Source organism: Protopterus annectens, chromosome 2.part1 (genome assembly GCF_019279795.1).
Source record: "Protopterus annectens isolate FY-2018-M chromosome 2.part1, PAN1.0, whole genome shotgun sequence".
Classification (NCBI taxonomy): Eukaryota; Metazoa; Chordata; order Ceratodontiformes; family Protopteridae; genus Protopterus; species Protopterus annectens.
In genome coordinates this window covers 514,560,283-514,581,011 of record NC_056729.1, presented here as the reverse complement: position 1 = coordinate 514,581,011, position 20,729 = coordinate 514,560,283, and the positions used below count along the sequence as shown (strand labels likewise).

General features: G+C 38.3%; 1 protein-coding gene across 3 annotated transcripts in view; it reads right to left on the bottom strand.

Annotated features, from left to right (window-relative positions):
- The window catches only part of LOC122794129, a 594,614-nt gene that overhangs the window by 438,413 nt on the left and 135,472 nt on the right, over positions 1 to 20,729 (bottom strand). The gene's annotated exons all lie outside the window — the stretch shown is intronic.

Genomic DNA, 20,729 nt, shown 5'->3' with positions numbered 1-20,729 from the left:
CAAAACTCGCGCCATTGCACTAGTTCTCTTAATATACAAACACTTAAAGAACACCCCCCCCTTTTTTGCACTATTTAAAGGCGCCAATACAAAATAAGATCAAATGGCAATAACGTGATTAGATATATAAATAAAAATGAAAACAAAAACAGTAACAATGTCTAATCAAAATAAACCATGTTCGAAATGATTCCCTAATGTAAAACAATACCTTGATATAAAAGTAATTCATATAATATAAAATATATATAAAATATATAAAAAAAATATATATGAAATACCCCTGACAACCATCAGCAATGTGTAGACATGACATACACAATGACTATTATAACTAACTGGACAATTCTTCTTCTTCTTCTTCTTCTTTCGGCTTTTTCCCGGTTAGGGGTCGCCACAGCGGATCACCTTGTCCGCACATTGAATGGCAGTGGAGTTTTACGGTGTCGAGTTGCCAGCCCGGCGCCCAACCTTCCACAGAAGGCACACTCACACGCACACCTAGGGCCAATTTAGTGTGTCCAATCCACCTGCAGCATGTCTTTGGGATGTGGGAGGAAACCGGAGCACCCGGAGGAAACCCACGCGACCACAGGGAGGACATGCAGACTCCGCACAGAAGGCACCCCAGCCAAGGATCGAACCGGAGAACCTTTTGCTGTGAGGCGAACTAACTGGACAATAAATACTTAAAACATTTATAAAATAAGTATATATATGTATATATACATTGAAAACCTGTCAGATGAATTAAACAACTATATTAAACCCGACATAAATCAACTATCACTATACGAGCCTTGAGATACCTAAAATATGCACAAATTAAAAAAATGTGCAAAGTTAGAATATTAAAATGTATAACTAAAAATCTAAAGGGGTTAATAGATAGAATAACATGGCTAATCCCAAATGTTACTAAACCCAAAGTGACTACTAAATTAACCACTAAATTGATGGTTTAGTAACATGGATACTACCAGGCTAAATGCTAGAAGTGCATGAACAGATACGAACCAAACCCAGACTGCAAAAGGGGGAAATCTCCATTCTACAATAAAGGGGGAGAAACATCCACCCTACAATGAGCATGCTATCTATCAGCTGTTTTTTGAAATTAAGAAGTTTAGCGAGGTGAGGTTCTCATTGTAGGGTGGATGTTTCTCCCCCTTTATTGTAGAATGGAGATTTCCCCCTTTTGCACTTCTAGCGTTTAGCCTGGTAGTATCCATGTTACTAAACCATCAATTTAGTGGTTAATTTAGTAGTCAATTTGGGTTTAGTAACATTTGGGATTAGCCATGTTATTCTATCTATTAACCCCTTTAGATTTTTAGTTATACATTTTAATATTCTAACTTCGCGCATTTTTTAATTTGTGCATATTTTAGGTATCTCAAGGCTTGTATAGTGATAGTTGATTTATGTCGGGTTTAATATAGTTGTTTAATTCATCTGACAGTTTTTCGATGTATATATACATATATATATATATATATATATATATATATATATATATATATATATATATATATATATATATATATATATATATATATATATATATATATATATATATATATACTTATTTTATAAATGTTTTAGGTATTTATTGTCCAGTTAGTTATAATATTCATTGTGTATGTCATGTCTACACATTGCTGATGGTTGTCAGGGATATTTCATATATATTTTTTATATATTTTATATATATTTTATATTATATGAATTACTTTTATATCAAGGTATTGCTTTACATTAGGGAATCGTTTCGAATATGGTTTATTTTGATTAGACATCATTACTGTTTTTGTTTTCATTTTTATTTATATATCTAATCACGTTATTGCCATTTGATCTTATTTTTATTGGTGCCTTTAAATAGTGCAAAAAAAGGGGGGGTGTTCTTTAAGTGTTTGTATATTAAGAGAACTAGTGCAATGGCGGAAGTTTTGTTTTTTCTGATGAAGTTGGTGCAGAGCGCCGACGAAAAGCTTCGGTGTTTGGCTTAAATAAATTCTCTTTTTACTTCAGTGTGCCTGCTCCTTTTTGGACTTGGATTATTGAACTCATTCATTCTGTGGACATAGTGGTTATCGCTGGTGTTTCCTGGATTAGCAGTGGTTATTTCAGTTTGTCTTTTTTGTATTCGAAGTGGTTTTGGAGATCCCTCTAATGTGCCATCACATGTCTGTGAATGTAACCAGCCCTGACTTACCAAAGCCAGCCATGACGTGCTACAGGCTGAGAGGTGGAATGCATTCTGTTTCATACCTCTGCACATATGTTGCTTATTCTGTCAGCTAATTACACTAGTGTAATGTTGAAACATAGGAATGATTCAAAGCAAGGTACTTGGTATTCTATGTATAAGTGAGTTACTCTGAAGTAATGCTGATACATGCAATAAATTCTGAGACGGAAGTAGTATTCAGTAAAGTTAGCTCAGTGATGCTAACAGTCATATGCCATTCTGTTGTAGCACTTCTACAGAGCTAACTAGTGATTCTGAGATATCCAAGAGCTGCAGAGAACAAAAGTTCATTAGCATTACTAGAAAAGCTCACCAAGACTCTGCCACAACTTGCTGTGAGGGAAAGGTTAGTTTGTTTTTGCTTTTATGCATTTTGTGTTGCTTTACGCCTTCTTCTATTTTGTATATTGTGATTCCTTTTCTTAAAACTCTTTTACTTAAAATGTTTTTAGTACCTTTAGTGTTATACACAGGTCAGGCATATTTGTATCAACCAGAGAAGCTGTGGATAGCAATTAATAAAGAGCTGTAGGATTTAATCTGGGAGGGGAAGATGGCAAGAGTCAAGTGTAATAAACTTATTCTTCCAACAGAACAGGGCAAATTGGGATTACCTGATTTTAAGGAATATTTCAGAGCAACATGGTTAAGGCTACTATATATAGCACAAGTAGAAAACTATAATTCAAAGTGAAAAGAGATGATGATGCAACAGGGGGAAGCTCAAGAAAAAAGGAGAGACTGAGATTTTGGATGCAGACCTTTTAGGAGAATAACAAAAATCATACAGAATATTATATTATTAAATAGCAGAAAGCATTCTAAGAAGTAGGCTAACACGGAAATGGAGAATAGAGATTATGCCGATAGGGATGACTGCAATTAGAGATACAGGCAATAGGCAAGAGGAGTAAACGACCAGGAAAACCAGGATCCACCACTTGAGAAGGCTACTGCTGAGGTGCCAGAGGTTGGAATAAATTCTCAAGTGGTGGAGTCTGGTTTTCCTGGTCATTTATTTCTATATTCATTTGCTTTTTTTGTTTTATTTGTTGTGTGGTTACTCAATAGGCAAGAGGAGGCTGGAATCTATTGGAGAAAAAACTGGCAAAGGAACCAAGGTATTGAGAGCAAATAACTAGTGAGGGAAAGGTAATAGAATGGGAAGACACCAAGAATTTATTTGGACTCCAGGTTAGAGACTGTCTTCCCTATCAAGGATTGATATCAGAATATAGGCAAAAAGAAAGAAACAGGGGGGGGTCCCAAATGAAAGACCAGCTCTGATAGAGTTTTTAGAAGAATCTAGAACAGCAGTTGCTGTTAAGAAATGAATAATTAGTAGAGCATATAAAATGTTGCATGATAACTAGAAGAATTAATCAGAGGAGGTTAGAAAGGATTGAGAAAATAGATTGGATAAGCAAATCACAAAGAAACAATGGGGAATATATGTATGCCTCCCAAAAATGCAACAAAGTCTAGAAAATTTAGGATCTTTGCTTGGAAGTGATTATATAGGTATTTTTATACCCTGAGTAGACTCCAAAGAATTTTTTGTCGCATAGACAGCAAATGTTGGAGGTGTGATGGGGAAGAAAGAGATAACTGAGAACATATGTTCTGGGAGTGTAATGAGTGGCAGACTAAAGATTCCCCACATACTGCTCTGTCGGAGATGCTGGGTGATCAAATTGGTATAACTAAGGACATTATTTTTTTTGAGCTATGATACATAAATGGAATTGCATAAACATAGTAAGACCTTGCTGAGTTTAATTATAATGGCTGCCAAAAAAAGCAATTACTAGAAAATCAAAAACAAAGTCTAAACCAACTTTACTAAAAGTAGCAAAGATATTAACAAAGATAAAACAACTGGAAATGGGATCTTTAGAAAAGGGTAGGATCAAATTACATAGGAAAAATAGGATGTGGGATCAATACATGCAGAAGAGGAACAAGATTTAAAAAAGGCAGGAGTTGAATGAGCTATGTAATGGCTGAGGGACAATGACTGGATATTATCATGTGATGTATAATGTTTGAAGCTACAGTTGTGCCGGCACGGTTTGTAACATATAATGTTTGCAACTGAGATTATGTCACTATGGTTTATTTTCATTTATATAAATGTAAGATTGCCTATGTCATGCATGATAATTTAATAAAGATGTTTTAAAAAAATGTACATAGGTTAAATGTGCAAAACTGGCTTTGTAAAAGGGCTATCTAAGAGGTCAGACCAAACAAGAGATATTATTCTGGGTTCCTTTTTGATCCCCAGAAGACTAAACCTCAGGCTGATTCTGGACCACAGCAGCCTCAACAATTTCATTGTAAATTAAAAGTTTTGGATGTCTCAGTAGAATATATTCTTCCGTGCTTATCTAGATAAGACTCAATGTACTATTTAAATGTTTAGGATGCCTATATGCAAATAAAGATTGCAACAAGTGTTTTTCATGCTACCATGCTAAAGCCAGCCACTATCAATTTCAAGTCTTACTGCTTAAGTCTCAAGTCAGTCCTCACAATGTTACCCAAATATATGACAATTGTAATAAACACTGGCTATGAGGATTATAATGGTCTGTCTCAATGACTGGCTTCTAGCTGCAATGAAAGCTGGGGATCTAGTTTCACTGTTGAGTATTTGTTGCAAGGAATTGCTAGGAAATAGGAAATTTACACCTGGCCTGGCACCCATGTCCCTTATGGACAGAGGTAGCTTATAAATGCCTGGCCCTCAATGTCCTAGTTGGATACGGGACATCATTATTCTTTCAGGAAAACTTGGCTGGACATGGAAGGCTGCCCAGGTCATTGGCTTGGTAACAGTCTATGAATCTAGGAATCAATAGACATAACAGTGAACAGTGCCACATCTCAAATACAGCTTTAGGATATTCTTACATTTATCAGTTGTGTGCCAGTTTCTTGCAAAGCTAGCCTTCTTCAGAAGTGAGTTTCTCCTCTGCAGTTGAGTCTCTCAAATTTTTCAGCTGAACTTTGCCTCTGCATCATTGTATAAAAGGCACTGGATCAGATGGTAGCCACTATGTTTTCAGTTCCTCATGCCAGATACCATATCACTATTACAGTGAATCCTACAGTCTGAATGTACAGGTCTTCTCTCAGATCATGTAAGGATTTCCAGATCCCACACATAACATGTCCATTTAGGAATTATGCAAACCCCAATCTTTTCCTTAGCTGTTTTCTTCCATCTCTCACTTCCAGTAGTGACTGCCACCATTGATGCATCAGCCCCAGGGTGGGGTGGATGGGGGTCACTGTCAAAGGCAGGCAGTCCAAGGTGAGTGGTCACAGGTAAAGATCTGTCTGCATATTACTGTTTCAGTGAATAAAATCTATAGAAAAATGTGGGAGCAAATTACATAAAAAAATGGGATTTGTGGTAACAATACATGCAGAATACATTTTTGGAGGAAGAATGACGTTTAATGGAAGGCAGGAATTGAGTGAGTTATGTAATGCTCGACTGACAATGATGGTACAGAATACTATATGTAATATATAATGTTTGTAACTGATAATATATCAATATGGTTTGTTTTCATTTATATAAATGTATGATTGCCTGTGTCAGAAGTGATAATTCAATAAAGATTTTTAAAAAAGTAAAATTGTCTTTTTATTTGTATTCTGTTTTTAATTGCATATTTAAACTAGTAAGGAGACTACAACTGCATTTCTTGTGAGTCACACAGAAATTAAGATTTTCCCCCACCTTGGTGCTGTTGTGTTTTTAAACTTAACTGTCTTTCTAGTTGCCTGCCCCTTACGTTAATTTGACAACATATCTCTTTCTCTCTCCTCTTTCATTGGCTATTGGGAGTGAGCACAAAATTATCTTTTTGTGAAATCACTCTCCTCCAACTATTTAAACTCATTGGCCATCCCACTGTATTCCATAGAACCAAAATACAAAATGCCCAGCCCTTCCAGTCTATCTTGCTCTTTTAAAATTATGAAGCAGTTATTAGGTTTTCTGGCTATCAGTAGTCCCCAGGAAATAATGTTCAGATGCTCCTTCTCTCACCAGGAGCAAAACAGAAGCACTAATCCAGTAGCTGAAGCTTAAGTTACCCCCTGTTTCATATTTAACTGCTTAGTGCACACAGCAGCTCTTAGGATTCCATCTTACCCTTAAAGTCTGCAACATCTACTCTAAGACCACCAATTACTAGAGAGCCCACATTCTGCCTCTCAGTAGTCTTCTTGGGATTAGTGCTTTCTGTTCTGCTCCTGGTGAGAGAAGGAGCATCTGAACATTATTTCCCGGGGACCACTGATAACCAGAAAACCTAATAACTGCTTCATAGGTGCCGGTTTGGAATTCATGCTTATATTTTGCTCCCGGAGAGAGAAGGAGCAGAGCACATATATTCCTGACTCTTTCTGATTGGGAAGTGAGTGTCTGTGCTTGACCTTTCTAATTGGGCTGGTTGCTCTTCAAGGTATCTACCAGGAAAAGGCTACAGCAAGATTAGAGACACAAACATCATCTGGGACAAGACTGTGGATCACCAAACAGGCTGTGGCCTGATTCTCATCTTGGGATTGGTGCTACTGCTTTGCTTCTGTTGAGAAAAAAAGCAAAGGAGAATTGTATCCCAGCAGAGTAAAGGTGTGGTGAGACCAACACTAGTAGTAGTAGTCAGGCACCAACAATTCAAGTGACTCCCCTCCTTTCACCATTCTTGACAAGCTAATTCTTTCTTTTCATTAAGTATTGCCTGGCTTGCTTCTAACTTCAGAATATCTGCCAAAATACTTTATCCATAAATCATCAGGCTCTACTTGTTAGTTCCCCTCAAGTGTTTGGCAATGCCCTGTATAGCCTCAGTTGACATTTTTCCTGTAAAAGTGCCATTGAAATTTCACCAGTACCTAGTTGCACACAGGACAACTAGTTTGCAGTGACAAGCACTGCCCCAGAGCTGCAAACCAGATATTCCTGAAATGACTTTATATTCTCACTCCAACTGTCTAATCAATAAAAAAGGGTTCGATGCTATGGATATGAACTTTCCCACTATCTCTGTAACCAGATTGATGAATATGGGTTTCATGAAGCAAAGTAGAAATTGCCTCATGTTTACTGACAACCAGTTCATTCTCAAACAAACTGACATGGTATGTAAGAGATGTATTTACATAATGTCACTGGAGGCAAAGCTCTCACATAAAAGCACTCCTAATGTCAATAAGGTTGTCAATAGTACACATGCTGCACCCATCACACACAGTTCAAAGCAGACACATAGACCCACATATGCTGAGGCACTTAAATGTAACCTTCCTAAATCCCAAAGACCTCCTAGATGAAGTACACATAACAAACACCCTCAGCAACCTGAATGCACTCTTTCAAAACAACACCTACATCAACACATACAGCCACATCTCATGGAGTCTCTACTTCTAAGCCCATAAGGCAAGCCACAACAGAATCCAGCATTCTAGTTAATGGAGATTCCATCGTGAGACATTATAATATCTTCCTCACCAGGCTGAGTAAGGAGAAAGTCACAGTCAGTTGCTTATCAGGGTCTAGCATGTCACATTACGTACACACTCAAGTCACTGGACCACAAGTACCAGTATGATGGTTCTATATTACGATGTTGAAAGACAAGTTCACTGAACACATCTTAATTGACATGTAAATATCGACCTTTTAAAAGGCTGAATGGCCGCTTCAGCGAATTTTTTCCTGGGGAAAAAAATCGCTCAGCCGTACACAAACCAAACTTTCAAACCCTACATAGTGGGGGGCTGTGCCCCCCTACATCCCCCTTAACTAAATATACCAACTCCAAGATCGTACTACAGTGGGGAAAAGGGCAAATCTCCGAAGATGGCCAAGTAATTTTTTTCTCTGGGGAAAATTTTGCTGAAGCAGCCATTTGGCATTTCAAAAGGTTGATATTTACTTGTCAATTAAGATGTGTTCGGTGAACTCGTCTTTCGACATCATAATATAGTATGACTCACTCATAGTCTATGAGGGTGTAAACAACCTGAGATGTACCTCCCTAGACTATATGAAGAAAGACATCATGGAGTTCTTGGAATATGTATCCCAGGCTTCACCCTCGTGACCAAACCACACCAACCGTGAGTAAATCCAGCATTACCCACACCCAGGCGTGGGTTATTGCTTAAACAGACCACGCTACTTTACCAGGGATGGTCGGCATCTCTCCCTTTTGAATATTAGCTAAAACAATTTCTTCCCCCATACTGCTTTTTTTAGGCAATGCCAACAGAAAGTACTTCTGACATAGCAAATCAAAACCAAGAAAATCTAAAGGTGTTATTGCTCAATGATAGTAAACTAAAAAAAAACTCCACTTTTTAGAAGCTCTCTTAACCCTAGAGAATGTGGACAACTGTGTGGTCACTGAGACATGGATTAAAGCCACGGAGAGCACACCGACAGTGCAAGGTTATAACGCCTTCCACACATTTAGACCAGCTGTTACACAGACAGGGACTATGAGTGGAAGTGTCTTGATTTACATCAAAAATAAATATACCTCAAGGCTGGTCAAACAGGACAATCCATTTGAGTTTCTCCATGTTCAAATCATCATTGGCAAAATTCTATACCACTTCCTTGCAAGCTAAATGTCCCCCTGTATGACCCAGGAAACCCATACCATGTATTTAAACTTATTGGGAACACCATCCAACCTAATATCATATTTATGGGTGACTTTGATTACCACACAATTAACTAGGAATCATATGTGGCACCAAATGCACAGGCACAGGGATTCCTGGATTTTGTAAGCACATACTCCCTGGACCAGATTGTCAATACACCAACAAGAGGTGCAACCATACTGGATCTGGTCCTCACTAATACAGGAGAGTGCTACACACCCACTATTGTAATGTCTTCTCTGGTAAGGTCAGAACACAAAATGGTTTCCTTTGACGTAAAAATAAAACCTGGAACCCCAGCTAACCCTTGAATATTCAGGAACTAGAAGGCTAACTTTCTACTGTGAAGTGATAATCTGGCAACATTTCAAGCCCCGAAAAACTCTGAGAACACTGCTGCCTACAGAACTGTTCACAACCCTATACAAGCATGTTAATGGCTGCATAGAAGCAGCTTTACCCACCAGAAAGAAATACAGAAATAGCTCAAAAAACAAGCCACCCTGGTGGAATCACAACATCAATAGGCTGTATAACAAAAGGAAGAAAACATGGCAAAAATTAGGAGGTACAGCACTCAGCAGGATAAAAGCACTCTCATCAAACTAAACAAACAACTCAGAGGACAAAGAAAGTCTACCAACACCCAATTTGAGGTAAATTTGGCCAGCCATGTCAAGGACAACCACAAGGCATTATTTAGCTACTGTATGTCTGCAACCTCAAAGGCAATTCACAATTGTGTGCACAGCTCATTGTTAATAGAGTCATCTATACTGAGCCAGAAGATAAAACAAAACTGCTAGCCAACATATTCAGCTCCAAATTTACCCCTCTCTCCCCATCAACCTTCCTTCAGGAAATGCCATCAAATATAACTCCACCTGCTATCACTAGGGAACAGATCCTTAATGCTCTCTCTAAAGCTAAGAACACTGCATAATGGGCTCAGACAATTTTCCAGGATGCCTTCTAAATAGCATGAAACATGATCTATCAGGCCCTCTAGAATTGCTATTTAATGCTAGCCAGCAAACAGACTTCATGCCTCATGAATGGAGAACAGCAACAGTCATTCTTCTGCACAAAGTTGGGCCATCTACAGACCCTGGAAATTACAGATCCATAAGTCTCACTAGTCTCATATGCAAAGCCATGAAAATAATTATCATGGAAATGATCAGGACCCAACTCAATTTGGTTTCATCAAGGGCAGGTCATACCTACGCAACCTGGTAGACTTCTTTGAGAAGGTCACCAAAGCAATGGATGAGGGCAAAATGGTTCACATTGCCTACCATGACGTGGCCAAAGCATTTGGCACAATTTCTCACTCGGGCATTAAGAGGTTAGGTACAAACCCTTATGTCACCAGGTGGATAGCCAGCTGGCTCAAAGACAGGACCCAGGAAGTTAGAACTGGGGAGTCCACCTCTACAAGGAGGCCAGTCACAAGCAGAGTTCATGAGGGATCAGTCTTTGGACGGCTCTATTTCAGCATTTACTTCTCTAAAGTCAAGGCCAATGCCAATGGCCTCTGACTGACTAAATTTGCAAAAGACTGCAAATTAGGAGCTGTCATTGAATCACCCACTGATACAAATGTTCTATAGGAAGGGCTGACACAGACAAACAACAGGTGCCGGAGCCATGGACTAAACCTAATGCCAAGAAATGCATAGTAGTATCCATAGGGAAGTCATCCACCCCTGGCAACTATCATATTGACAACACACCCCTAAGAGTCGACCCAGTCAGGGACTTGGGGACTCTCATAGATAGTAATTTAGCCTTTGACCATCACTTGTCTACAGTAGTGAGAAAATTGTTTAATCTAGCCTTTGACCATCACTTGTCTACAGTAGTGAGGAAATCATTCTATGTTGTGCAACTTATAAACAAAGGTATGACATCTAGGTCTAAAGAAGTCATTGTTCTACTGTATTCGGCATTCATCAGACCTATCATTGAGTACAATGCCCCCTTTGGAATGTACCTAACCAGACATATCCAGCAATTGAAATGTCCACAGAGGTTTCCCACTAAATGAATACTGGGTGTAAGTAACATGTCCTATGCAGACTGCCTGGAGGCCCTATCCATGTATTCTGTCTCATACAGGCTGTTGTGGGCAAATCTATGCCTGGCAAACAAGACATTTTCAGACCCCACTCTGCTGGACTTTCTGCATATCCACAAAACAAACAGGACCAGAATTACCTGTTCTAAAGACTTAAACCTTGCCTGTGATATAACTAGGACCTGCTGGAGAGACAGGTATATATCCCAGAGACTATACCTCTTCTCTTGAACATGAACTTGTGACTCCACATTAGTGTGAAAAAGAGTTCTTCCCTAACCTAATTCAAGTGTAACTTGAACAACTGGATGGAGAACAGGAAATTCATCCCTGGTTTGGCACCTATGTCTTTAACGGACATAGGCAACATGTAAAAAGTTCATCTCCCAGGTACTAGCTTGTAAATGTTTCACCTCCCAAACCCCTGCTTACACTTATCAAGGGTTTCAGAACTTGTCAGAGATTTGGGATGCATGGCTTGGCTTTAATATCAGAACTTGTCAGAGATTTGGGATGCATGGCTAGGCTTTAAAAGGCCCTTGTGATCTTTATGAACCTATGAACCTATGAACTGGTGAAGCAGATTCTTTGCATATCTCTGAACCAAATATCTAGCACAGTTACAAGAACTGCACTATTGTTCTTCCTTCTAATGTATGCAACAGTGTGGTACACACACACACACAGACAAGGCCTTGCATATCTTACCTGCTGTGGTGCCAAATGCCGTGATGCCTTCATAAAATGGGTAAACCCAAAAAGCTAGTACATTTCTCACCACTCTATTCTTATATAAAGCAGTAGAGTTTGTCTTTGAATCACTCTGCCGTGCTATTTTGATTCTGGAGTAAAGATCCAGGGTGGAACATATGGGTAATTTACATCAGTAGTGACCACAGACTGCAGCATTTGCATGCGTGCATTATTCAGTAGTTCACTGTAGCACTACTAGCTCTAGGATTCATTGTGCTGTAGTGCTACAGCAATCTTTGAATCTGACATTTGAAGCACACTGAGCTACCCAGCTAGATAAAGGGATGTACATTGCCATGTGTGTTTCCAAATATGTGTGAGTTAAACTGATACAATGCTGGTATGTAAGAGAAATAGTACAGTTGTGTAAGTAAACTTACCATAAAAACAGATGCTCACATGATCACTGTTGAAGTAGCCTTAGATATACAGGTTATATCCTGCCAAGGTTATAGATGCTGGCCAGCTTCCAAAGCTTCAGGCCAACTTCCACGCACCTGAATTATCAGTCAGCTTCAGCTTATCTGACTAAAAGACAGGTTTGGGTGTCAAACCATTCACAGCTTTCATGTCAACAGAAAGATAAAGGCTGAGCCCTTAAAGGACAACTCTAAGAACAACAAAAAGTAAATGCCCACACCCTGGCACAAATGACACACCAAAACACAAGGGGGAATGGCGGGAGGAAGCAGCTACTGCAGTAGTGATCATTTGAACATCAACAGTTATGGCAAGTTTACTTACACAACTGTACTATGTTCATCCTACTGATCATGGCTGCATTATTCTTAGCTATATATGGGTAGATTGCCACATTTGGAAGGTGGAAGGAGAAGAGTCCAGGAGCCTCTGGAGAATGGTCCTATCTAAGTCTGATCTATACCTAGAGAAGGATTCAAGCTTATAGTGCTTTGTAAAAGTATGCACAGAGGGCCAAGTTACTGCTTTTCGAATATAATCCTTTCCAAAAAGCCACAGATGAAGTTAGTGCCCACACAGAGTGAGCTTTAACACTATCTGGAATAGTTTTTGTGGCAAATATAAGAAAAAGTAATAGTCTTAGACAACCATTTGGAAATTGTCTCTTTGGTAAGTATAACAAAAGGTAATAGCCTTAGACAACCATTTAGGAATGGTCTCTTCTGACACAAGTTGTTCCTTCTTTTTACATTCACAAGAAATGAACACTTGATCCAAAGATCTGAAAGACACAATTCTGTCAAGACAGTACTCAAGCTGTCTGTTGACATCCATGGCATGGAGTACCCTTTCTCCTTCATTTTCAAGTTCAGGAAAGAAAATGAGGATAGTTTGGCTTAAAGTAAACTTGGATACAAGTTTAGACATAAAAGAAGGATTCATTCTGAGAGTAACACTGTATCTGTGGAAAATGAGATAAGGTTGACTTACAATAAGAGCTTGCAACTCAGACACCATTCTTGCAGAGGTCAAATCAATCAAAAATCTTTATTTTTTCAGTGTTAAGAACCTCAAGTCTGCCAGGTTAGCTGGATCAAATGGAGCACGTTAACTTCTCTAACACAAAATTAAGATCCCAAGGAGGGGCCACCAGTTTTCTTGGATGCCTCTTACGCAAAACCCCTTTCAAAAACATTTTAATATGAGAATGCACTGAAAGAGGAGGATCCATGAGCAGACATATAGAAATGGCTAAAACATGAATCTGGATAGAAAAGTAAGAAAGGCCAGAACTCACACAAATATTGTAAACAAGAGAGGAACTAGTCCTGAATGGATGCTGGTTATGTTGCTGAAGCCATTTCCATTTGTTAATATGTGATTTTCTAGCAGCAGGCCTACTTGTCTCGATTTGTACTTGATGAATGTCCTCAGTAAATGGGTTCATAAAAGGAATTAATACCCTATCGTTCAGACAGTCAATTGAAGTTGATTGGTGTTGTTGTGTATCAAATATCCCTGTTCCTGTTCTTGTGAGATTAGATATATTCAGTATGGAAGCTTGCGATAGTTGCCCCTGGCCATTTCTAAAAGATGGGAGAACCACTGTTGCCTGGACCAAAAGGGAATCACTGCAATAAATTTTGGAGATTCCTTCGTAATCTTCAGAAGTAGCCTGGATACTAGTGGAAAGGATAGAAAAGCATATAAGAGCATTCCTGTCCAAGTAAAAGAAAAGGCATCTGTCTTCCAGGCTTTCTTGTATGAAGTCCTGGAGCAGAATCTTGTCAGCTGATTGTTCAAAGAGGAGGCAAATAGGTCTGCTTGAGGAGCTCCCCACAAATGGATCAAATCTTGGAACTCCCCCAATCTAGTTTCCATTTCTGAAGGTCTGTCCTTGCCCTTTTCAGCTTGACTGTCACACAGTTTTGCTCTGATGGAATGCTGGATGAGTGTAAAGCTATATCTCAAGTTAGCATGGCAAGTCAGCCATGGGGTACAACATAGTCCCCCTTGCTTGTTGATGTACCACATGACTGTGGTAGTGTATGTAACAACTTAAAGAGGTATCAGCCCAAATGTAATACAGAATGTTGAGTGCCTTGATCAAGGTAAGCATCTCCTTTATATTTATGTGTTGCATCTTTCCTTGGTGTCCCACAAACCTTGCACTTTTATCCATTCTGAACTGCTCCCCAAGCAAAGTGCAAAGCATCTGTGGTGACTGTCTGCTTTGGAGCAGAAAGAGAAAGAGAGAAGGGGAGAACTGGATTTAGGGAAATTTGCTGTCTCAACCATGTGACCTCTCTTCTGACAAACCCCAGCACTGGAATTTAAAAGGACAAAGGATGTTGGTGCTGTGACTGAATAGACTTCAGATACCATTGTATCTTTCTCATGTGAAGTTTTGCCAGTGCATCATGAGAATCATATGACCAAAGTCTGAGCGGGAAACCTTACAAATAGATCTAGATATAAATCTAATTTTCCTGTGGAAGAAAACCTTTTAAATTGAGGTGTCTAGCTGACACCCCAGGAACACAGTCCTGTGTAAAGGAATGAAAAAAGACTTTTGAACATTCTCTTGGTATCCCAGCTTGTGTAAGAGATATTTCACCCAAGTGAAAGACTCCTGACACTTTGAAAAAGACTTTGCAAAGATAAGCAAGTCATTTAAACATGGAAAATTGTGGACACCATGTAACCTGCAATGAGCCATAACTGGATCTAGGCACTTTGTAAATAGTCTTGGTGCAGTGGATTGTACAAAGTGTAAGGCAGAGAACTGATAATGTGATCCAGACATGCAAAACATTTAGAAATGCCTAAAGTCTGGATGAACAGGAACGTGATGATAAGCATCTTTTAAATCATGTGTTACCAAGAAATGTGAAAGAGGAAGAAGAGGTAACAGGTTGTGAAGTGACATCATTTTAACTTGGACATTATCACAAACAGGTTTAGGAAAGAAAGATCCAAAAACTGGTCACCAGACATTTTCTTTCTCTGGCATTAAAATATCCTTGAATAAAAACCTTTCCCAGCCTAGGAAGGAAGAATGTTTTTATCACTGCCTTGGTAGGCCATCATGTATTGAAGTACAGAGGGAGATAAAACAGTCTGGCCTGGTCCTGTCTGGTGGAAGAGGAATTACCCCCAAAAAGGAGGAAGTTCCTGCCACTGCCATCTATAACTTTGATGAATGATCTTCAGAATCCTTGTGTCTAAAACTACCTGTTGCCAAAGAGAAAATTTGGAGATTAAAACTTTCTGGAATTCAAAAGGGACTGCCAGGGTCAGGGGAGGGTACAAGATTTCTTAAACGGTCATTCTTTCTTGTTGGACTGTTCTTTGGGGGTTTCCTGAATTCCATTTGAACTCCCTCTTGCTGTTTCATCTTAAACATTACTTTACCTGCATCTTTGTTGAGATTATTATTATTTTTTTTTTTTTGCAAAACTGGATGAAGGGGTTGGAGAATCCCTTAGAACATTTGGAAAAGGAGGGCTGAAAAATCTTAAGAGATTCTCTGAATAAACTTGCCCCTTTCATACACTTTTTGATAGCCTCTGCAGCTGAGGTACCACAAACTGAATCTCTGTCCAAAGGAGAATGTAAGTTCTAATTTTTCACATCATCTGGGAGGTTCTGAGAAGGCAGGCAGGCAAACCTCCTCAAAACAGTATCAGTGTCCATAGCCCTGGAAAAAAATATCAACTGACTCATACATGTGCTGTAAACAATGAATTGTAATTTGTGCAACTGAAGAAACTAAATTATTTAAAGCAGATTTTTCCTCACAATAAGAAACTACAGATAAGGCATTCCTCATATTTTCATAATTGGTCAGAATAAACTTTAACATATGAGCCTGACAATTCAGAATTCTGCAAATCAAAATATCAGAAGCATACACTTTTCCCCCATACTTATCAATAATTTTCCCATCCTTGTTAGAAAGAGTAGGATTGGAATTAACTAAAACTATACCAGCAAGATTAAATAAAGCTGTAGTTGCCGAGTCAGGTTTGGGAAAAGTGTACACAAATTTAAAAGATTCTGTCTGCCTTTTTGGGGCAGTTGGTTCACTATCAGGAACATTGCAGGCAGTGGTGCACACATCCTCTAGAACTAACAGAAATAGGGTAGTTCATGAAGGTTCTGGAAAACCCTCCTTTAAGAACTCATAGCATTTGTTGAGGGACTGAGAAACCTCAGTGTTCTCCCACTAAAAACATTGGTGCATTCTGGAAATGGTCTCAGATAGGGAGATTCAGAAACTGACCTCTTCTCTGAGTCTGAATCAGAAAACTGAAAGGAAAACAGTGTATCTTTCCCTTCATCTTCCTACAAAATTCCTACAAATATTCAGAATTTTGAATCTTTTCGGGAAGAGATATATCCCTCTTTCTTTTATCATAAATCACCTTTTAGGAAGGATCAATAGCCTAAATTAAACCCTAAGCCAGACCCAGTAAACTACTCCTGTCTAAGTAAATTTCAGGAGAAGTAGGTACATTATACGTTTTGGTTTCTGTTTCATTTTGACAAGAAAAATGGAGCCAACAGTGTTATTAAGGCAGCAGTAGCTTCCCCAGGAACATACATAACATTCTGACTGAACAAGGAAATCTTCCCTGTTCCCTCTAACAAGACCAACAAGAGTGGCTCTCCCATGCCCACTGAGGGAGACTTCCAACAGCTGTGAGGACATGGCTAACCAAAGGTCCTTAGTGGTTGTAGGTGCTACACCAGAGGGATCTGGGGTAAAAGATGAAAGGTCTGACAATTTAACTACGACTACAGCAGAGTCACCAATCTGCAGCTGAAGTAAACTGCTAGCCTGTTGTGGCAGCAAAGGCTATTTGGTTAACTTTTTCCTTTTGTGGCTAGAAGAAGTACAGACTGTGAGACAGATGTTTTGTTCCATGGTGAAGACAAAACTGGTGCCTCTTTCCATGGGAAACAAGCAGCAAAAGAAAGTAAAAATGTAAAGTCTTTAAAAGTATCTTTTTCACACAAAAACAATGTAATAATCACCTTAAAATACTTTGCCAGCCCTACAATTTCAAATTAGAAAAATGTTTTTTTAATTACTTTAAACAACTTTTAAATTGAAAGGAAAAAAGTGCACTCCCATTTAAAAGTACAATTAAGTCTTATGACAGTCCATTAAAACACAAAATTCCTAGCTTAAAAATGGGTTTATATCACATTGAACGACAACAGTACTGAATCACATAACATCGAACACTTAACATCGAACACTTAACATCGAACACAAAGAACCTCTAAAGCACAAAATTACGAAAACTAAACCTACTAATAGCAACAGTTGGCCATCTGCTCACTCATGCAACCTGACACTTCACCGTAGCAAACAAAACCGCACCTCTTCAATCGTTACAACACCATCCAGCAAAGCAGCACACAACCATTCTTCCAGTACCAACACAAAACACACAAACACTACAAACTATTCTTTATAAGCCCCCCACACCCCCCAAAGTGGGGGGTTGTGATCCTCACACCCCCCTACTTATATATACCAACCTGAGATCACACCACAGTGGAGGTCAGGGTGTGTGAATTTAAGAAGGACGACGATGACAGTCCGAGGTTTCCATTTTCGCAGTTGTACGCTTTCTAGGTTATTAGCATTCAATGTTAAGTATTCGATGTTATGTGATTCAATATTGTTGTCGTTCGATGTTATGATATAAACCCCTTAAAAACAACTTTCCTAAACAGGAAAGTACAATTAAACAACACATTTTTTTAATGTGGAAGGTTTTTCCCCAAAGGAAATGCAACATAGTAGCTCCTTTCCTAGAATAGAGGCCTGTTTTGTTGTAGAGAACAAGTCTATTTTTTGTTTGTTTCTCAACTTTAAATGAGGACCCTGCCCAAGGTGCTAACTGCCCCCGCTACAGCTCTGAGTGAACTAATCTTTTAAAGAACTTTTTCGACTATGATGAGTGCCACAAGAGTACGTATATAGGGAATATATAGGCACAGTTTACATAAGGCAATAAAACAGCATGTTTTTTTTTGGATCTGGGAAGAAACCAGGGTTTTAGTGAAGAACCAACACAGATGCAGACAGAACATGCAGGTTCCACACACATAATGAAGTTATGTCAGGACTGGTCCCAGACCATAAAGCTGTGTGGCCAAAGCATGAGTCCATGAGTTGCTTTTGCTGATTGTACAAGAAAAAAGGAATATGACTTTGATACTTTGCTGTTGCCTCATACTGAAATGCTGCAAAAAGATTAATGCCCAGGACAGACCAAAAGGAACCATTTTGCATCAGTTTCACTTGAAAAATGTTATTTTTGGGAATTGGGACAGTGTTCAAAACAGTATCACACAAAAGAAGCAAAACATTTCTGTCCTGTCTTTTTTTTGGCATGTATTAGCCATTAACTAATCAATCAGCCCACATATTTGTTTTGATTATTAGCTGAAGCAGTTTATAAAGCAAGCACAGGATTTCAGGTAACATTATTGCTCATTAGTCATGCAAAAGAAGTGCCACAGCACACAGGCAAATCTGGAAGCCCCATTTATCATACACAGATCTGTTGTATATGTCAGTTGTGCAAGTTAATTACACAAATGAAGCACAGTGCACAGACAATTGCCACACCTGAGATTATACCACTAGATGTACAATTAATAAAGAAGGCTAATGAAATAGAAACCAATATGTATAGAAAACCTTGCTGGAAGAATAGCTGTAGCAGCATGCACCCAGGACACATTTATCCAAACATCATAAAGAGTCAAGCACTGATGGTATCAAGGCTAACTAGCCATGACAGTAGTCATCAGGAGCAACAAAGGACTTTGGCAGAGAATTTTATAGAAAGAGGATATAAAAAAAGAAGTGGATAGACTACTTAAAGAGAGCACTGTGCAAAGGACAGGTAAAGGTAAACCATTTTTCTATAAAAATAGAGGAAATAATGACATGGTTCATAAGGAAGAACAAGACACTAAGAAGAGTAGGGTAGTGATTCCATTTACAAATAGGAATTTGAAAATTAAAGAAATAATAAATGACATTTGGAGACTGCTAACTATAGATGATATGATATTTGAATTGGTAGGGTCAAAACCTAGTTTTACCTATAAGAATGCAAAGTCGTAAAAAAGACTACTATGCTATGAAGAAAATATAGAAAAAGAAATCCATGTTCAAAGAAAAGGGACCTTTCCCTGCAGATGCTGCAATCAGTGTATGTATATGGTATGTGATAATAAATTTATACACCCTGACACTGGACATGATTATGTTTTTAAATATTATGCAGACTACAGATCCAGAGATTTAGTGTACTTAGCTCAGTGTCAGTTATGTAAGTCCTTTTATGTGGGAAAGACTAATAGAACCCTTAGGGAACATGTTAGGGAGCATGTGAATGCCATAAATAAAGAAGACGAGGGAAATGCACTAGCCAGACATGTAATGAGATATGGCACAGTACACAAGTTTAAGCTTATAGTTTTGGAGTTGATTAAGAAAACTGGCAGGTTAGGGGGATGTTAAAAATTATACAGAAGAACAAGAGAATAGGTGGATAATAAGGCTACAGGCACATAAAACACATGGTCTAAATGATAAGGTATCACTTAAACCCTTCTTAGCTGCACGGCCTTATGCACATTAAATAACAATATATTTATTTTTTATATTTAATAAATAGTTGTCAGCATCTGTTTTATTTATTGACTTTCAGCAACTTTAATTATATGAGTTCTTATATACAGTATTTTTACTGAATTAGTATTGGTTAGCATTTTAAGCTATGATAAATATGATATTATATGATTAGTTTATAAATAATGATTTTTGAAATAGATATGAACTTTTAATGCACAACAATTGTGTCTGTATATAAATTAGGCAATATAGATTCACCATTGTTGTTAGGTGGTTGGTTGTTGGGAGGTTATATGTTTATCATTATATATGTATTCATATCTTTATACATACAATTGTTATTCAATTACTCAGACTAGGTTTTACTAGTAGATGAGTTTTTAATATGTATAATATTAAACTAATTGTTTTTAAATATAGGTTAGTAATATATATAAAGGCTCCATGGAGACTGATTATTTAATTGATTTCTTTGCGATGTCATAATTATATGTAACAAGAGATTGGAGGAATAAACACAGCAGGTCATATAAAAACTAGAGTAATGGAAAGTGTTATACTGAAGTCTGATGAAACATTTTTAAAATGTGAAAGCACTTACTACTGGATTTTGTGTTCTGTTCGTATTAAATTACTTTGTATTAAGTCATGGTGAGCCTCTTCTGTTGTTTTTTGACTTGGCAGTATTGGTCTGAAGAGGCACTTTACTCAGGACTGGCTGGTTTTGTATTCTATACAAATGAAGCACAGTGCACAGACAATTGTCACACCTGAGATTATACCACTTAACCCTCTTGCTAGAGCTGTCTAATGCAGAACCTGTTGTGTCCTATTGGACATGAAAATCCTAAACC